The sequence below is a fragment of the Elephas maximus genome, chromosome 3 (assembly GCF_024166365.1).
Source record: "Elephas maximus indicus isolate mEleMax1 chromosome 3, mEleMax1 primary haplotype, whole genome shotgun sequence".
NCBI lineage: Eukaryota > Metazoa > Chordata > Mammalia > Proboscidea > Elephantidae > Elephas > Elephas maximus.
Window position 1 is genome coordinate 167,744,421 of NC_064821.1, and position 16,820 is coordinate 167,761,240.

At 39.3% G+C, this 16,820-nt stretch overlaps 1 long non-coding RNA gene across 7 annotated transcripts in view; it reads right to left on the minus strand.

Moving 5' to 3' along the window:
- LOC126073412 (uncharacterized) overlaps positions 1 to 16,820 on the minus strand; it is a 312,807-nt gene that overhangs the window by 84,342 nt on the left and 211,645 nt on the right. For 4 of the 7 annotated variants that reach the window (XR_007516741.1, XR_007516739.1, XR_007516740.1 and 1 more), the window contains exon 5: positions 15,553 to 15,645. This is a non-coding gene — a long non-coding RNA (uncharacterized LOC126073412). Of the gene's footprint in view, positions 1 to 1,963; positions 6,006 to 15,552; positions 15,646 to 16,820 lie in introns of those variants that run through there. The other 3 variants (XR_007516742.1, XR_007516736.1, XR_007516738.1) reach the window with 1 other exon arrangement.

Here is a 16,820-nt window from a genome sequence, read left to right on the forward strand (position 1 = left end):
AAGGAAGAAAAGATAAAGATTCTAGGAATTAGAAAATCCAATTTTGTTTGAATTATAAATACTACTGGGTGGTCTCGGATAAGTCTGGACTTTATTTTTTTCTTCTGTAAAATAAAGAGATTTGGATTAAATTATTTCTAACCCACCCTCCAGTGTGAATATTCTATGGTCTTATCTAACAAGCACACTCTCACCTTTGTCACCATTGTTTTCATGAGCGGAATGCTCAATCTGTTTCGATTTAAAAAGAAAAAAGTCTCCTATCTGGTGGTGCAGTGGTTAAGAGCTCGGCTGCTAATCAAAAGGTCAGCAGTTCAAATCCACCAGCCTCTACTTGGAAACCCTATGGGGCAGTTCTACTCAGTCCTTCACTCACTATGAGTCGGAACCGACTCAGCGGCAACAGGTTTGGTTTTTTTTTTCTTTTTTAATCACAGATACTTAAAATAGTTCTATCTATATAGAGTTTCTGCCTTTTTTTTCCCAGGTAGTCATGGCACAAATTAAAAATTATTTTAAATAAATAAATACATAAAGAAGAAAATAAATATCACCCTGTAATCTCACAATCTCACAACTCAGGGATAAACATTTTTAACATTTTGAGTTATAATATTCTAATATTACTTTTGGGTACATATCTTAACTCATATTTTTTACTTTAAAAAAATCAAGTTGTGATCACTCCATGCCTAGTGTTCTAAAAACTGCATTCTTTAACAATACATCATGAACATTTCTCTCATTTTCCTCTGAAGTACAAGTTTTCTCCATGGGTGCATTTCTAATCTATCATTTGGAAATACCAGTGTACTACAATTTAACTCATCCACTATTGGTAGACATCTATTTTATGTATTTTTCTTTATTATAAATAACACTGCAGTGAAGAACTTATATGAGAACACCTGATTATTTCCTGAAGCTAACTCCCAGAACTAGAGTTACTTGTGTAAGCAATGGATGAGAGTGCCTGTTTCCAGACACCCTTGAGGCACTCGGTTTTATAATTTAAAGAAATTTTGCCAATATGCCTTGAAGTATTGGGCTTTATAACTTAGAGAAGCCCTTGCCAATATGCATGTCTGAAGATTATTTTTATTACTGAAGATTTTTTTTCATATTTTTGGTCCTTTGCATTTTGTTGTTTTTGTTGCTAAATGCCTATTCCTTTCCTTTGACCATTTTCTCATTTGTTCACTTTTCTTTCTGAGACACCTCAAATGTCTCATTAATTTTGATAGGGTGCATTTTGCAAGGGCCTACAGATTCAGGAAGATTCAAAGTTGTTTTTGAAACAAAAATCACCATAATTATGGACCCAGATCAAAATTTCAGTGTCCTTTCCTTTACAGTTTTCTTTGGCCTATCCACAAATCATTTTAAGAATTTTGTTTTGCACAATAGTTTGGCTTAGCTAGCAAAAAAGATCTGCCTTGAGCAATACACTCTTTTAAGAACTGTCTATATGGGATCAAACTGATGACAGCAACTCTAATGATTAGATAGGAACCTTAGGGGGCAGTGAGTTTATGTCAATTAAGGGTGGAACAGCTCAGAAAAGGAGGGTGAGAATGGTTGCACAACTCGAAGAATGTAATGAATGTCTAAACTGTACACTTAGAAACTGTTTAAAAAATGTTGACAGATTGTGATAAATGTAACTAATGTCACTGAACAATTTGTGTAGAAATTGTCAAATGGGAACCAACTTGCTATGTAAACTTTCACCAAAAACTCATTAAAATAGTATTTAAAAAAGAATTTTGTTTTGCTTTTAAATCCAAAATTCACCAGCAAATCATTTCAGGGCTCTATTCTAGAGTACCTCTTCCATTAATATTTTAATAATGAAATATGTTGAATAAAATATTAAAACTTCATGAATTTTATGCATTGAAACATCAATAGATTTTAAACATCAGTAGATCAATTTTGGATAAATTGGAAGAACATTAGCACATTGCAGGAATCCAAATTTTATATATAAAGCTTATTAGAGTACGTATGTCAAAATTATGGTGGCAAAACAAAGGATTTACATTTCTCGATATGTCCCTACAATTTCATTCCTTGGATTCTGTGGGTGGAAATCTAGGTAAATAAAAGGTGAACATCCTGGGATTGGTGACCTTCCTTAGAACTTTAAAAAAACAAAAACAAGTTTTCAGTGGTCCTGACAAATGTGGTGCTCTTTAGAGCCTTTAGCAGAACACCTAAGCAGGAAACACTTTAGACCCACAAACTCCCCTGCTGGGCTCTGACTCACTGGATGAGCAGGTTATTATTGATAGCTGATCACTCAAAAAACAACTTGCAACATGTTGGTCACGTATGGAATAACAAAGCACACGCTCTTCACTCAAATTATTATTGCCTCTTTACCTTTTTCTGAGTGTATATCTACTCTTCTCAGACCATGTATCTATTACTACTCTCTCTTAATTGTTCTCTTTCTTTTTTTTTTTGGTTCTTGTTTCATGTGTATAACTATAGAATTTTTTTTTTGAGAAAAGGTACAAGTTTATAATTTTTTTTGATTCTGTAACATACACTACTTATTGACCTTTGGGAAATCACTTCAAGGCCTCTTCTTTTTTTTTTTAATTGTGGTAAAAATAAATATAACAAAATATTTTCTAATGATTTTTACATGTATAATTCAATGACATTATGTCCATCATATTATGCAGCCATTACCACTATCCTTTTCCAAATTATTCCACCACCATTAACAGAAATTCAGTGTGGGACATCTTTTAAGCTAGCATTTTAATATTGAAATATGTCAGTTATGATATTGAAATTAATCTAATGTACCAAAACCCAATAGGCCCATTGCCATCAAGTCGATTCCACCTCATAGCAACTCTGTAAGGACAGAGTAGAACTGCGGCACAGGGTTTCCAAGGCAGTAAATCCTTACAGAGGCAGACTGCCACAGCTTTCTCCTGCAGAACTCCAATGGGTTCAAATCGCCAACCTTTTGGTTAGCAGCCAAGCACTTTAGCCACTGCATCACCAGGGCTCCTTAATGTACCAAAGGAACAATAAATCTTAACCAGTAGATAATATTAAGTGAAAAAAGAAGAGGTGCAGAATAGTATATACAGTATGCTACTATAATAACCCCGTTGCAGCTGAGTCGATTCCGACTCATAGCGACCCTATAGGACAGGGTCTATAGAGTTTCCAAGGAGCACCTGGTGAATTCCAATTGCTGACCTTTTGGTTAGCAGCTGTAGCTACACTACACCACCAGGGTTTCCATACGCTAGTATATATATATAAACCCGCTGCTAACCAAAGGGTCAGCAGTTCGAATAGGCCAGGCGCTCCTTGGAAACTCTAGGGGGCAGTTCTACTCTGTCCTACAGGGTCGCTATGAGTCAGAATTGACTCGAGGGCACTGGGTTTTGTTTTTTTACTATATATATATAAATATACACATAGAGTATCTCTAGAAGGCTATAAAAGTAACACATAAAAATGTTACTGGTAACATTGGTTGACTAGGGAGGGTTGGTGAATGGCTAGGGAGCTGGGCTGCAAGGAGATTTCCTTCTCACTATACAGTATATTCCTCAGTACTTTTTGAAATTCATTCCACGTATGGGAACGAACAACTTAAAAACAGAATTAAAAAAATCTTACTAATTGGTAGCTGTCTTAGTTGTCTAGTATTGCTATAACAGAAACATCACAAGTAGATGGTTTTAACAAACAGAAATTTGTTATCTCACAGTTGAGGAGGCTAGAAGCCTAAATTCAGGAAGCTGGCTCCAGGGGAAGTCTTTCTCTGTCGGCTCTGGAAGAAGGTCCTTGTCTCTTCAGCTTCTGTTTCCTAGTTCCTTAGAGATCTCCATGTGGCTTGGCATCAGTCTTTCTCCACCTCTCTCTCTACTCCATTGTTTAATCTCCTTTTGTATCTCAAAAGAGATTGCTCCGGATATACCCTACACTAATCTTGCTTCATTAACAAAACACAGATAATCCATTCCCAAATGGAATTATAACCACAGGCATAGAGATTAGGATTTACAACACATATTTTGGGGGGGAGCATAATTCAAACCATAACAGTAGCCCAATGTTGGGTAAGATTGGAGAAACTGCATTGCACATAGTAGGTATTCAATAAATATGGAATGGATGAATAAATGGATAAAGGAGGTGAATGAATAAACATCTTCAAACGTATAGAGAGAGAGAGAGAGAGAGAGAGAACCCTGGTGGCGCAGTGGTTGAAAGCTACAGCTGCTAACCAGCAACAGGTTTGAGGTTTTTTTTTTAATAACCCAACACCCACTGCCATCGAGTCAGTTCCGACTCAAAGCGACCCTATAGGGCAGAGTAGAACTGCCCAATAGGGTTTCCAAGGAGTGGCGATGGATTCGAACTGCTGAACTTTTGGGTAGTAGCTGAACTCTTAACCATTGCCCCACAAGGTCTCTCTCTCTCCATGTATATATATTCAGGGATATTGCTAAAATGGATATGCCAATACTGTAGCAAACTTTAAGGCTGTAAATGACCAATTCTGGCAAATGTCTTCAGAAATGGCAGAAGTGTGATATAGCTAAGCAAAGAGCTCAGGTTGATCAAAGATCGGCATTTTTAAAATTGGTTCTAGGCTAGTACCTTAAAAATTCCCAAGTAAACAAAGGCACATTACCGTTCATCCCCTAAATCTGTCAGAGAATTATTATTCATCAGCAAAAATACCTCTTGTGATCCAGAAGAAAATGCACAATTTATTACTAAAATGTCAGGTCCCAAGCATGTTTCATAGCGGCTTTACCAGTCCTTTTCTCACTGCTAAATTGTGAAATTTCATAATTGTATGAGGCGAAATGCCTTTTCAAGGACAGAAAGTCTGAATTGGGGGAAAAAAAAACTACTGCTACTTTGTTCTAAATTGAGCCAATTTTGGTGAGGAAGCCGGTGCTCAGACCAATATTTTTCTGAAAGATGCAAAAGGTAGAGTAGATTTCAAGTCAACATTCTTATTACGTCTCCTACTTCAGTGAAGCTAGAATCAAGGGTTTACATAAAATGCAAAGGGTTTATACTAAGTGCCACATTACCTTAGGCTTTGCTACTGCTTTATGTCCTATGACAAGCAAAGCAGCTACCCGTTGTGTGTTCAGGTCAAGCCTTGGCAACAAGCATGGATCTAAAAAAGTGACAGCTTCTTGAAGCCAAAACAATAAAAGGAAGTGAAGGCTGGATTGTGAAATTTATTGCAGTAAAAATTCTTAAGAGTTTTGCCAGAGAATTAAAGACAGCTTTGTTGTAGGTAAAAGAGGTTTTACACTGAATAACTCTAAAATGCTATGATAGTGCCTGTTAGCTGCTATCATCATCATCATCATTATACTGACAGCTACCACTTGCTAATAATCCACAAATGTTTATTTACCATACGTGTGTGTCTCCACAAAGCAATGTGCAAGATAAAAGAGAAGAAACAGACCCTGTTTGTAAAAAGTTTATAGTGATACATTTTGAAGGAAAAAAGGTAGAAAGTTAAATTGTTAAAGAAAAAAAAATACTTGGTTTCTTTGAGGCTATGTCCTTTGGCAGTTCAGCTGGAGCCTTGTTATCAAAGGCTGAGAAAAGTTCATAGCCTGTTTTTCCAAACTTGAGTTAAAAACAGAGATCACTAATACTTAAGATAAGAAACACAAAAAAAAAAACACATAATAATAAAATAACTTCTTTCAACAATTCTGGTATCATAAAATTTAATTGAACCAAACTCCACATATATTTTGAACACAAGAATCAAACTTCTAAGGGATGTCAGGCACTCGAGTTGGGATGCATAGAGTAACCTTTTTTTATCCTTTGCCTGTTGAGGGTAGAATGCCAAAAAAAAAAAAGGGCCAGGAGGAAGACGGAACAACCAGCTGCCTAGAGACCTGGCTTCATGGGAAAGTCCTCAGGCTTCATCTTTGTGTGTCTCCATTTGTGAATGCCTCCACTTGTGGATATCTTCCACTCTGCAAAAACAAAGGGGAGCTATAAAAGGAAATTGTATGTACTATATACAGTTGCACTGGGTAATGGAGAAGTGGAAATGTATTATGAGGTTTCAGTTGTCTTGCAATCTGTTTGAAAAGGAGTAAGCAAAAATCTTCTTGAAAAGAAAGCCCTAATTTCTGGCAGGGATTGTCCTAGAAAGAACGATTAACTTGCCAAGTTGGCAGGAAGTCTCATACCAAACACTAAGGTGTAATTTAAACTGCCAACATGTACATAGGAAGTCGATCCTTGGGGCACTAGGTCTTCCTCTCTACCTTGACATAATAGCTTCCCTCCCTCCCCACAACATGTGAAGAAAGAGAAATTCAATTTGCTTTGTTAACCTTTGGAAAACTTTTCTATATGGAGAATGTATAAATTAGATCACAGAATGTCTAGTATATGGGCTACTCAATATTCTTAAGACAATTCTGAATTCCATGGATTTTGCATTAAGTAGACAACACGTTAGGAGTTTGGAACGCCTGAATTTTAAAGTATAAAGACTGCATACATTTTTTCTTGAGGTCCTTAAGACTTCAGCAGATCCACCAATAGCCTAGAGGAGCCTTCCCGTGGACCAGTAAGACTCAGGATTTGTAATGTTAAAAACAAACAAAAAAACCAAAAAAGAACAAGATCTAGATACTCCAGAGGAAGTAGGGCAAGATATGAAATTTAATTTTCAAGCCAATGTTTTTTTCCAAAATAATCATGAACTCCCGGGAAGGTAATAGGAAATGAAATATATTACATATTCTTTGGATTTCGAGGTGGCCTTCCTAGAGAGTAAATAATTAATTGGCCTTCCTAACGATGGCAGTGGGTTGACCTATTAATCTAGAGGCTAAAGGACCTGATTGGTAAATATGATAATTACGAAGCCTTACTAATTATATTAATTAACAGGAAAGCCAAATCAAATTATGAGGTTCAAATTATATAACAGAATTACTAAAATTGCTTCCTTGTTAGCCTACCTGCCTCTCTTCTACCTCTTTGTTACTCTGGCAAAAGGGAGAAATACTTTTTGTAAAAGCTGAAGGAAGGCTCAGTGTTGGGAGAAAGAAACAGCCTCACGTTTTCCTACTTACCCCATCCTCTCCTATGACCTCAGGATTTTGAACAAAATTAATTAATGAAAATAACCTAGCATATAAGATCATAGGTTAAGTTAAACAGACCTAGGTTTAAATCTCAGTTTTGTAGTATTTACAAGCTAAAAACCACCCACTTTAAGACCATACATAAGAATAGCTTAGTGACTCACTTATAAACTTAGGGGTGCGGTGTGGAATGAGATTGCCCTAGGTTCTTGGTCAAAGTTTTTTGTTTAAGGGCATTGTTGCAGTGACTGGGAGTTCCCCAATAACTACCTGAGTCCATTCCTTTCTCATTTCATTGGAACCTGTAAGTGATCTTGGTGGCCAGGGTAACCTGAATTATGGATTCCGGGGTTATGATTAGGATAGATCTGGGTTGAATTTCATGCATGATGTGGTCTTGCCTGGGTTGGTCAAAGAAATGAGTAGTGAAACAGAGGGGATGCACGTGATGACACGAGAAGGCTCCTAGATTGACTATTCTGGTCACTGGAAACAGGAGTAAAAACCCATCATCTAGCCTGTCTCGGTATGATGAAGCATGAGATGAAAGTCATGCTTAGTCCTTTACTTGGCCACGCTGATGTACATTGGCTACTTGCAATCTGTGGTTTTGCGTCTCCCATTGGCCTCTTGTGTGGCATGTAACTTCTCCAGATTCTGGCTCCTGCTGTTGTGGCTGTGGTAAGTGCACAGGAGACAAAGTAATGAGGTGAGTGTGCATGCCGGGATGGGGGTGAGAATAGGTAAGAACAATGACTGCAGTAGAATGGTGAATTCTGAGCTTCGTGAGAATTACTGTATTTTAACTTAGTGGCACTGAGTAGGCCTGGTGGTAGATGGCATAGAACAAAGGATATTCCTCTACTACAAACTTCTCTATTTTCTTTCTTGCTACTAGATTAGAGGTGGTAGACGGTGAGAGGTATATATATACTTAGAAGACTTTAAAGAAGGCTTTCCAAGAGCAGGATAAAAAATAAAGCCCACACTCAGCCTGAGACCATGAGGTAGAAGACACTAGAGACAAAAGAACTCCTCTGTAAGCAGCTGAGTGTGGAGTTTGGGATGAGGGCTATATAGTAGAGGATGAAGTGGGCTGTTTCAGTCATGATGGCCATAGTGACCAAAATGAAACCATGGCTGTCTTAGTCATCTAGTGCTGCTATAACAGAAATATCACAAGTGGATGGCTTTAACAAAGAAAAATTTATTTTCTCATAGTCTTTTTTTAGTAAGCTAGAAGTCCAAATTCAGGGCATCAGCTCTAGGGGAAGGCTTTCTCTGTCCGCTCTGGAGGAAGGTCTTTGTCATCAATCCTCCCCTGGACTAGGAGCTTCTCTGTGCAGGAACCCCAGGTCCAAAGGAAACACTCCACTCCCAGTGCTGCTTTCTTGGTGATATGAGGTCCCCATTCTCTGCTCCCTTCTATCTCTTGTAAGATAAAAGGTGGTACAGGCCACACCCCAGGGAAACTCCCTTTACATTGGATCAGGGATGTGACCTGAGCAAGGGTGTTACATCCCACCCTGATCCTCTTCAACATAATCCAATCTTGCCTTATTAATCACAGGCAGAGATTAGGATTTACAACATATAGGAAAACTGTAACAATAACAAAATGGAGGATAAACACACAATACTGGGAATCATGGCCTATCCAAGCTGACACATATTTTTGGAGGACACACTTCTATCCATTACAATGGCTCTGGGATGGGAGAAAATTACAGATGAAGTTGTAGGAAATCCACTGCGTGTCTTAAACTTGAATCCTGATTTGTCAAAGGTGACAATGGAACAAGAATCTCTCCAAATTATGTTACTATCACTCTTGTTCTAAGATTAAAATTTTTCTTTGGGGATTTTTCACAAATCACCACTGACACCACTAGGAGGAGTCAGGGGGAAGCACTCCCCATTTTGTCTACTGATTAAATGTTATTGTTGTTAGGTGCTGTGGAGTCAGCTCCAACTCATAGCGACCTTTTGTGTAACAGAACGAAATGTTGCCTGATCCCGTGCCATCTTCACAATCGTTGCTATGTTTGAGCTCATTGTTGCAGCCACTGTCAATCCATCCCATTGAGGGTCTCCCTCTTTTTCGTTGACCCTCTTCTTTACCAAGTATGATGTCTTTCTCCAGTGATTGGTCCTTCCTAATGATATGTTCAAAGTAAGACGAAGTCTTGCCATATTTGCTTCTAAAGAGCAGTGTGGCTGTACTTCCGAAAGACAGCTTTGTTCCTCCTTTTGGCAGCCCATGATACAGTTAATACTCTTCACCAGCATGATTTGAATGTGTCAATTCATCCTCAGTCTTCTTTTTTCATTGTCTAACTTTCATATGCATATGAGGCAACTGAAAATACTAGGTCTTGGGTCAGGCACACCTTAGTCCTCAAAGTGACATCTTGGGTTTTTTAACACTTTAAAGAGGTCCTTGGAGGACTTGGAACAAGAGAGTAGGTTAAATACAGCAGCAGAAACCATGCTGGCACCTACTAGCCTGATGCAACGCTTTGTTTGCCACACTCGCCCATTTGCCTGCCCATTTCTCACTTTCTAAGCCTCACACAATTTTTTATAATTGTTGGTTTTCCCTTTATATTGATTAAAAATAAAGTGTTAAAAGCTTTAAGAATTGTTTTCCTTTGAATTATTGAGTAATGTATTATGTGAAAACGTCAAGCAAACTTGACAGTACCTCAGTGCTGTAGGGAGAACGGTTTCATACAGTACATTTAAAACATCTGAATTCGCTGCCTAGAGATAGGCATGGGCTCTCTTTTACTACAGTGCCCACTTCTCCTTATTTTTTATTCAGGGCTGATTTACTTTTCCAATTCTCGAAGACATTTGAGTTTGAATTCTTGCTTTATATTAAACTTAGAGCTCAGGGATAAGGAGAGAAAATGAAACAGAGAGTGATGCACAAATAGACTTTTTTTTTTTCCTTTGTTTAGTATTCAAACTTTTTTTAAAATAATTTTTATTGAGCTTTAAGTGAACGTTTACAAATCAAGTCAGTCTGTCACATATAAGCTTATATACACCTTATTCCATACTCCCACTTACTCTCCCCCTAATGAGTCAGCCCTTCCGGTCTCTCCTTTGGTGGCAATTTTGCCAGTTTCTAACCCTCTCTACCCTCCCATCTCCCCTCCAGACAGGAGATGCCAACACAGTCTCAAGTGTCCACCAGATACAAGTAGCTCACTCTTCATCAGCATCTCTCTCCTACCCATTGTCCACTCCCTTCCATGTCTGATGAGTTGTCTTCGGGAATGGTTCCTGTCCTGGGCCAACAGAAGGTTTGGGGACCATGACCGCCGGGATTCCTCTAGTCTCAGTCAGACCATTAAGTCTGGTTACAAATAGACTTTTAAAACATGAGTATTTACCTTCAGTTTTGGGTCTACAGGAAAGTCTCTTTGACTGGCTCCTAGTAGACAGCTCTATGGCAGAGGCCATTTTCCCTGTATCACTGACAAGGCCCTCAACAGTTCTTAACTCTTCCAAGTCGAGACCCTAAAAGGGTAAATCCAGAGAGTATCACCTTTCACCTGGTCCTGAATGAGGATTCTCTTCTTCTGAATGATAATATGTACCTTCTTCAGGGAAACTTCTATACCCTAGCCACAGGCATATGGCCTTATTCTATGACCTCAAAAACATAACCCTATCAGAGAATGATGCAATAGACATAACATCTGAACCCACTGATTTGTGCAAAAGGCAAGGTGGGAGGGGGCTTAAATCTATTAATACCGAGCTCAGAAGTGATTTTGCTAGTCTCTGGATCTCACCTGGGAATAAGTGTCACAGATACGTGTGGTGAAGGGCATCATGGCAGATTTGAGGCTCTCAGAAGATACCAGATTAAGTTCTGTGCTTTATTCAGCTCCATTTTGCTCACTAGCACTGCAGTATCAAGGGCTGGCTCCCTGGCCAGGTGGATACATAAAGCTAGTTGCTGTGATTGAAGAGGCCTGGTTTGCTGAACATGCCCCTCTCCTGAGTCACACCAGGCTGGACATGCAGCTCTTTAAGACCTCCAACTGTCTGTTGCTGCAGTTGGGTGAGGGCCATAAGGTCTAAGTACTCATAGGGAAAGATCTCACAGCACAGACTAGGGTGCCAGCACACCCAGAACTTCCTGGAATATAGGTAACTTTAACCTGTTGAAAAAACACAACCCACTGTCTCCACTTGACTTAGCTGTCTGGAGGCTCACATCTACCCAAAATTCAGATGGGGATGGGGGAGATCCCTGCAGTGTACCTTCTGATTTCAAAGGTAGCTTTTATGACCAACAGCTTCTATGATGGTTGTTTAGCTCTGCCAGGGGTAGAGGGAACCTAGTACAGGGTCTTCCTAAATTGTTCCAAATGACAATTTCTACTCGTTTTTTGTTGTTGTTGTTGAGAATATACACAGTTGAACATATACCCATTCAACAATCTCTACATGTACAACTGACATTGATTACACTCTTTAAGTTATACAGCCATTCTCATTTTCCTTTTCCAAATTGTTCCTCCCGCATTAACACAAACTCCCCCTAAATTTCCTATCTTTGGAGTTGCTGTTGTCAATTTGGAAACCCTGGTGGTGCGATGATTAAGCGCTACAGCTGTTAACCAAAAGTTCGACAGTTCAAATCCACCAGGCACTCCTTGGAAACTCTACAGGGCAGTTCTACTCTGTCCTATAGGGTCACTATGAGTTGAAATCGACTTGAAGGTAATGGGTTTAGTTTTTTGGGGGTTGTCAATTTGATCCATATAGATAGTTCTTAAAAAAAGCATAATACCCAAGGCAGACATTCTATTTTTTTTGTTTGTTTGTTTGGTTCAAAGAAGACTTCAGGAGATTATCTACTCATGTATTTCTGGTGAGACCTAAATGATGACTACTTCCTGATGAACTCAAGACAATAGGATTATGTGAACTTGGGCAAGTTTACTTCTCTGTATCTCGGTTACCTGAAGGATTGTAATAGTACCTAGTTCATAGTTTTTATGAGGATTAAATGAGTTAAGACATGTAAAGTGCTTAGAACAATGCCTGACATACAGTAAAAAACAAAAAACCATACAGTCAATTCCGGCTCACAGTGACCCTATAGCATAGAGTACAACTGCCCCAGTTTCCAAGGAGTGCCTGGTAGATTCAAACTGCCAGCCTTATAGTTAGCAGCTGTAGCTCTGAACCACTACACCACCAGGGTTTCCAGCTATCTTAATCATCTAGTGCTGCTATAACAGAAATACCACAAGTGGATGGCTTCAAAAAAGAGAAGTTTATTTCTTCACAGTAAAGTTGGCTAAAAGTCCAAATTCAGGGCGTCAGCTCCAGGGGAAGGCTTTCTTTCTCTCTCCTTTGGCCCTCTCATCAATCTTCCCCTGGACTAGGAGCTTCTTCACAGGGACCCGGGGTTCAAAGGACGTGCTTTGCTTCAGGCACTGCTTTCTTGCTGGTATAAGGTCCCCCCTCTCTGCTCACTTCCCTTTCCTTTTTATCTCTTGAGAGATAAAAGGTGGTGCAGGACACACCCCAGAGAAAAGCCCTTTACATTGGATCAGGAATGTGATCTGCATAAAGGTGTTACAATTCCACCCTAATCCTCTTTAACATAAAATTACAATCACAAAATGGAGGACAACCCCCGTAGTACTGGGAATCCTGGCCTAACCAAGTTGATACATATTTTTGGGGGACACAGTTCAATCCATGACACCAGCATACACTAAGTACTTCATAAATTTTAGCTTTATTATTATTATAATTATTATTACTGATTCCTTCCCCCCTCCCATCCAACTGCCTAGAACACCTGACTGTACTAAAGACTGAAATACTACAGCGTGAATGAATGAACACGCTCAGGGTGAGGACTTTAGTAGTTAGGGTCAAGGAGGAATACAGGTCTGGCAAATACGTAGGACCACGCATGGAAGGAATGCTGTTGTTGTGCACCTGAAGTCAATTCCAGCTCATAGTGACCCCAGAGCAGAACTGCCCCATAGGGTTTGCCAGGCTGTAATATTTACAGGGGCAGATTACCAGGTCTTTTCTCCTGAGGAGCAGCTTGTGGGTTTGAATCACTGACCACTGTGCCACCAGAGATCCTTAGAAGGAATGCTAACTAGTGAAAATTCTAAAAAATGATGTAGGTTACAATGAATGTAGGCCAAAACTGTCCCTGTCCTGGCAGAGACAGGAGTGGGACAGAAGCTCCATCAGACCAAGAATGGAGTAAGGGGGTGAGAACTGGACTTTCATAGATAAAGAGAGCCTCCAGTGATGTGTTTCAAAACCAACTGAACTGGAGAATAAATAGGTCAAAAAAAGAATATTCCCAGCCACCTGTTTTCCATGGAAACCTTGGTGGCATTGTGGTTAAGAGCTATGGCTGCAAACCAAAAGGTCGGCAGCTTGAATCTACCAGGTGCTTCTCAGAAACTCTGTGGGGGTTCTACTCTGTCCTACAGGGTCTCTATGAGTTGGAATCGACTTGATGGCAACGGGTTTTGTTTTCCGTATGGATTGTTTCGTCGCCTTAAAGTCTTTAAACATCGTTTCAGTTTATTGTAATTTTTTAGGTTTTTTTCTTAACTTTTGTGCATTTTTGATTCAAATTAACTTTCAGACAATTATTAAGAAACAATGTTAATGTCCCACAATTGAGCATTTGTTTAACTGAATTATTTTATATCCAAACTACCAAGCCATGGAAAATATAAAATACACGTAGTAAACAGCATGTATAGTATGATTCCTTGGAAAACATGTATTTATGCGTATGTGCCAAAAGAAATCCTCAAAGACTCAAAAAAGTAGTAAAGCAAATCCTTGGCTACCAAAATTACCAAACACACAAACAGCCAGGTGTTAGAAGTATTAATTTTTGGCTCATTTGTAATATTAAGCAAAATTTTTGGTGGAATTTTTTTGGTAGAAAACTACCAATTTGTTTTCTACCAAACTGTTTTTGACCAAATCATCTCCTGCCAGCAAAGAAGCCAAGTGATAGATTAGGGTGCCAAAGGCCAGGCCTGGTGCTGGCAGGTGAGATAAGTGAAGGGTTAGAATTTAGCAAGAGGAGCTGAGGAGAAATGGGAGAGGTCAGGGAGGGGCTTGGAATGCATCTCACCAACACTGAGTTCCAGCTTAGTCTTCTTTCAGGGTGGCAAGCTCATCTAGGTCCAGACTCAGCCCTTGGGAAGCAGCAGAACTACACTGACCGTATAACATCAAACTAGTTGCTGAAGAAAGGAGCCCTGGTGGCACAGTGGTTGGTAACCGAAAGGTTGGCAGTTCAAACCCACTAGCTGTTCCACCAGAGAAAGATGTGGCAGTCTGCTTCCATAAAGACTACAGCCTTGGGAACCTTATGGGGTGATTCTACTCTGCCCTGTAGGGTCACTATGAGTCAAAATTGACTAGAAAATGCTCTGAATGAGAAGATTCTCTAAAAGGAGAAATGTTTTTAGGCTCCACATTATCACCTTTACTCTATGCATCTGCTTGGCAAACCCTTTTTTTCACACAGTGCAAAAGTAAATTTCATTTTCCATATTCCCTACTACAACACTACAAATTATGAACGGTGGGAGTATTCTTAACTGATTATTGCTATGTTTAAAAAGAATCTTTTCCTGTTTTGATTCCTTATTTCCTAGCTCACAGAAATGATGGAAGAAGCACTGAGGAAATGTAGGTCAAGTAGCTTAATTCCAGAGAAAACACACTGTAATTTTATTACTCTCTTTTCCTGGATAAAACAATTGAGCAACTTATTCAGCGTGGATAGTAACTATATTTTTATGAATTTCCACATTTTGCATTTGCATTCATTTCTCATCCCTGTCATTAATTTCTGAAATTACAATTCTTGCCTTACTTGAAAGCTTCAGAAGTTTTGCTCACTTAACAAGCTTGCAAATAACAGTAGGCATTCCCTGAGGCAGATAACCATTCAGTATCCAAATTCTATTGGCCTTTAAAACAGAAATGTGAATCTGGGGGATTTTGTGATAAAGCTGAAGGCCACTAGAGAGCACCACGCCTCCTCTGGCTTTGGGGTAGTTATTTTTAAAGACGCATGAAGAAACGCCTTTATCCTAAAGATTACACCTGGTGCAGTAAAGAGCACCTGGAGCTTGGAGAGCTCATTCGTCAGCTGATCTTGCCATTCATTAGACAGGTGACCTGAGAAAAGTCTTCTAGCTTCTTGATGGTTTAATTTCCATTTCTGTAAAATGGTTGCGTGGGGAGGAGGGGGGAAGGGGCATGCTAGATGATCTCCAAGCTCCTTCCAGCTCTGAAAGTCTGATCCTATGCTTACTAATTTATTTCTTCAATGTCTAGTGGCTTAAATCAGGAAGAAAAGATGGTAGAAAAGCAAGAATTTTACCTGCATTATTTCATCATCTTCCCCAGTCATTCCTCCTTTCTATTCTTCCTGCTAAGAACCTTGGAATTGCTTTTGATCTCTTCCTGTTATGCACTTTAAAGACAAATTATAATATTATTGTTTATAAACACTTGCAGAGCACTTTCCAAGTTTTACCAATCATTTGTGCAAATATTATCTCATTTGATTATCACAACAGCTCAGGCTGGTAGGTATTATCTTCATCTTACCTGGTGAGGAAACTGAGGCCCAGGAGAGTTTGGTGAATTAATTACCCAGCGTAACACGGATAGTGAGTTATGGGACCAAGTCTTCTAATTTCAAAGTCTATAGTATTTTCACAACTATACTCCCCATTAGAGATTTTGTGGGGCCTGAAGTGTATACAATTTTGGTGACCATCTTCAAGAAAAGGAATACAAAATTACAATACCAATATTAAGTATGATCCTGTTACCACATTGTTATGGCCCCTCCTAGGTCTTGGAAAGGTCTATTCAAGTGAGGGACCCTAAAGATTAAGTTTCATGGAAAATCTGGTTTTCCATGTTTATACAATTACTTAGTGCTTACTATGTGCCAGGTACTGAAGTATATATTTATTATTATAACATCTGCATGAGGCAGATATTATCTTTGTTTTACAGAGTGGAGAATGAAGCTCAGAGAGGTAAAATAAAGTGCCTAAGTACACAAAGCTAGAAAGTATGCGTGTCAAACCTGGAAACTAGGGGATCTGGCTTCCTGGTTCATATTCTAAACCCATCACGTTATTCTGCTTTCTTTTGAGAGGTTTCCTGGGAATCAACTTGCTCTACCACTTCCTGCTACCACTCCACAGTTCAGGCCGTTATAAGTTCACGTCTGAGTCACGTTATGAGACACCAGAGTCTCCTACCTACACTGTATTCCTAACTCAGTTCTCCTACCATCTACCCTGAATGCTGCTGCCACCCTAACAATCCTAAAGGACCGGTATTCTAAGTCCTTGGCATCCCAAGTAATTCAAGTGCCTTCCCCCTCTCTGAGTTTATCAAAGGTAAGAAGCAATTATTAATTATTGCTCATAAGCTGTAGTTGGCCATGGATTCTACACTGTCTTCCATGAACTGTTACTGAACACTTTGTTTTGTGAAACAGAGGCTGAGCCGGTGACAGAAGAGCATATGAGACCTCTTAGGATCTGAGACCCTAATCCTCACTCTTCCTGAATCCAGGGTCTCCACTTGCAAAACAGAAACTGTAAGGCCTACTCCACAGGGCTGTTG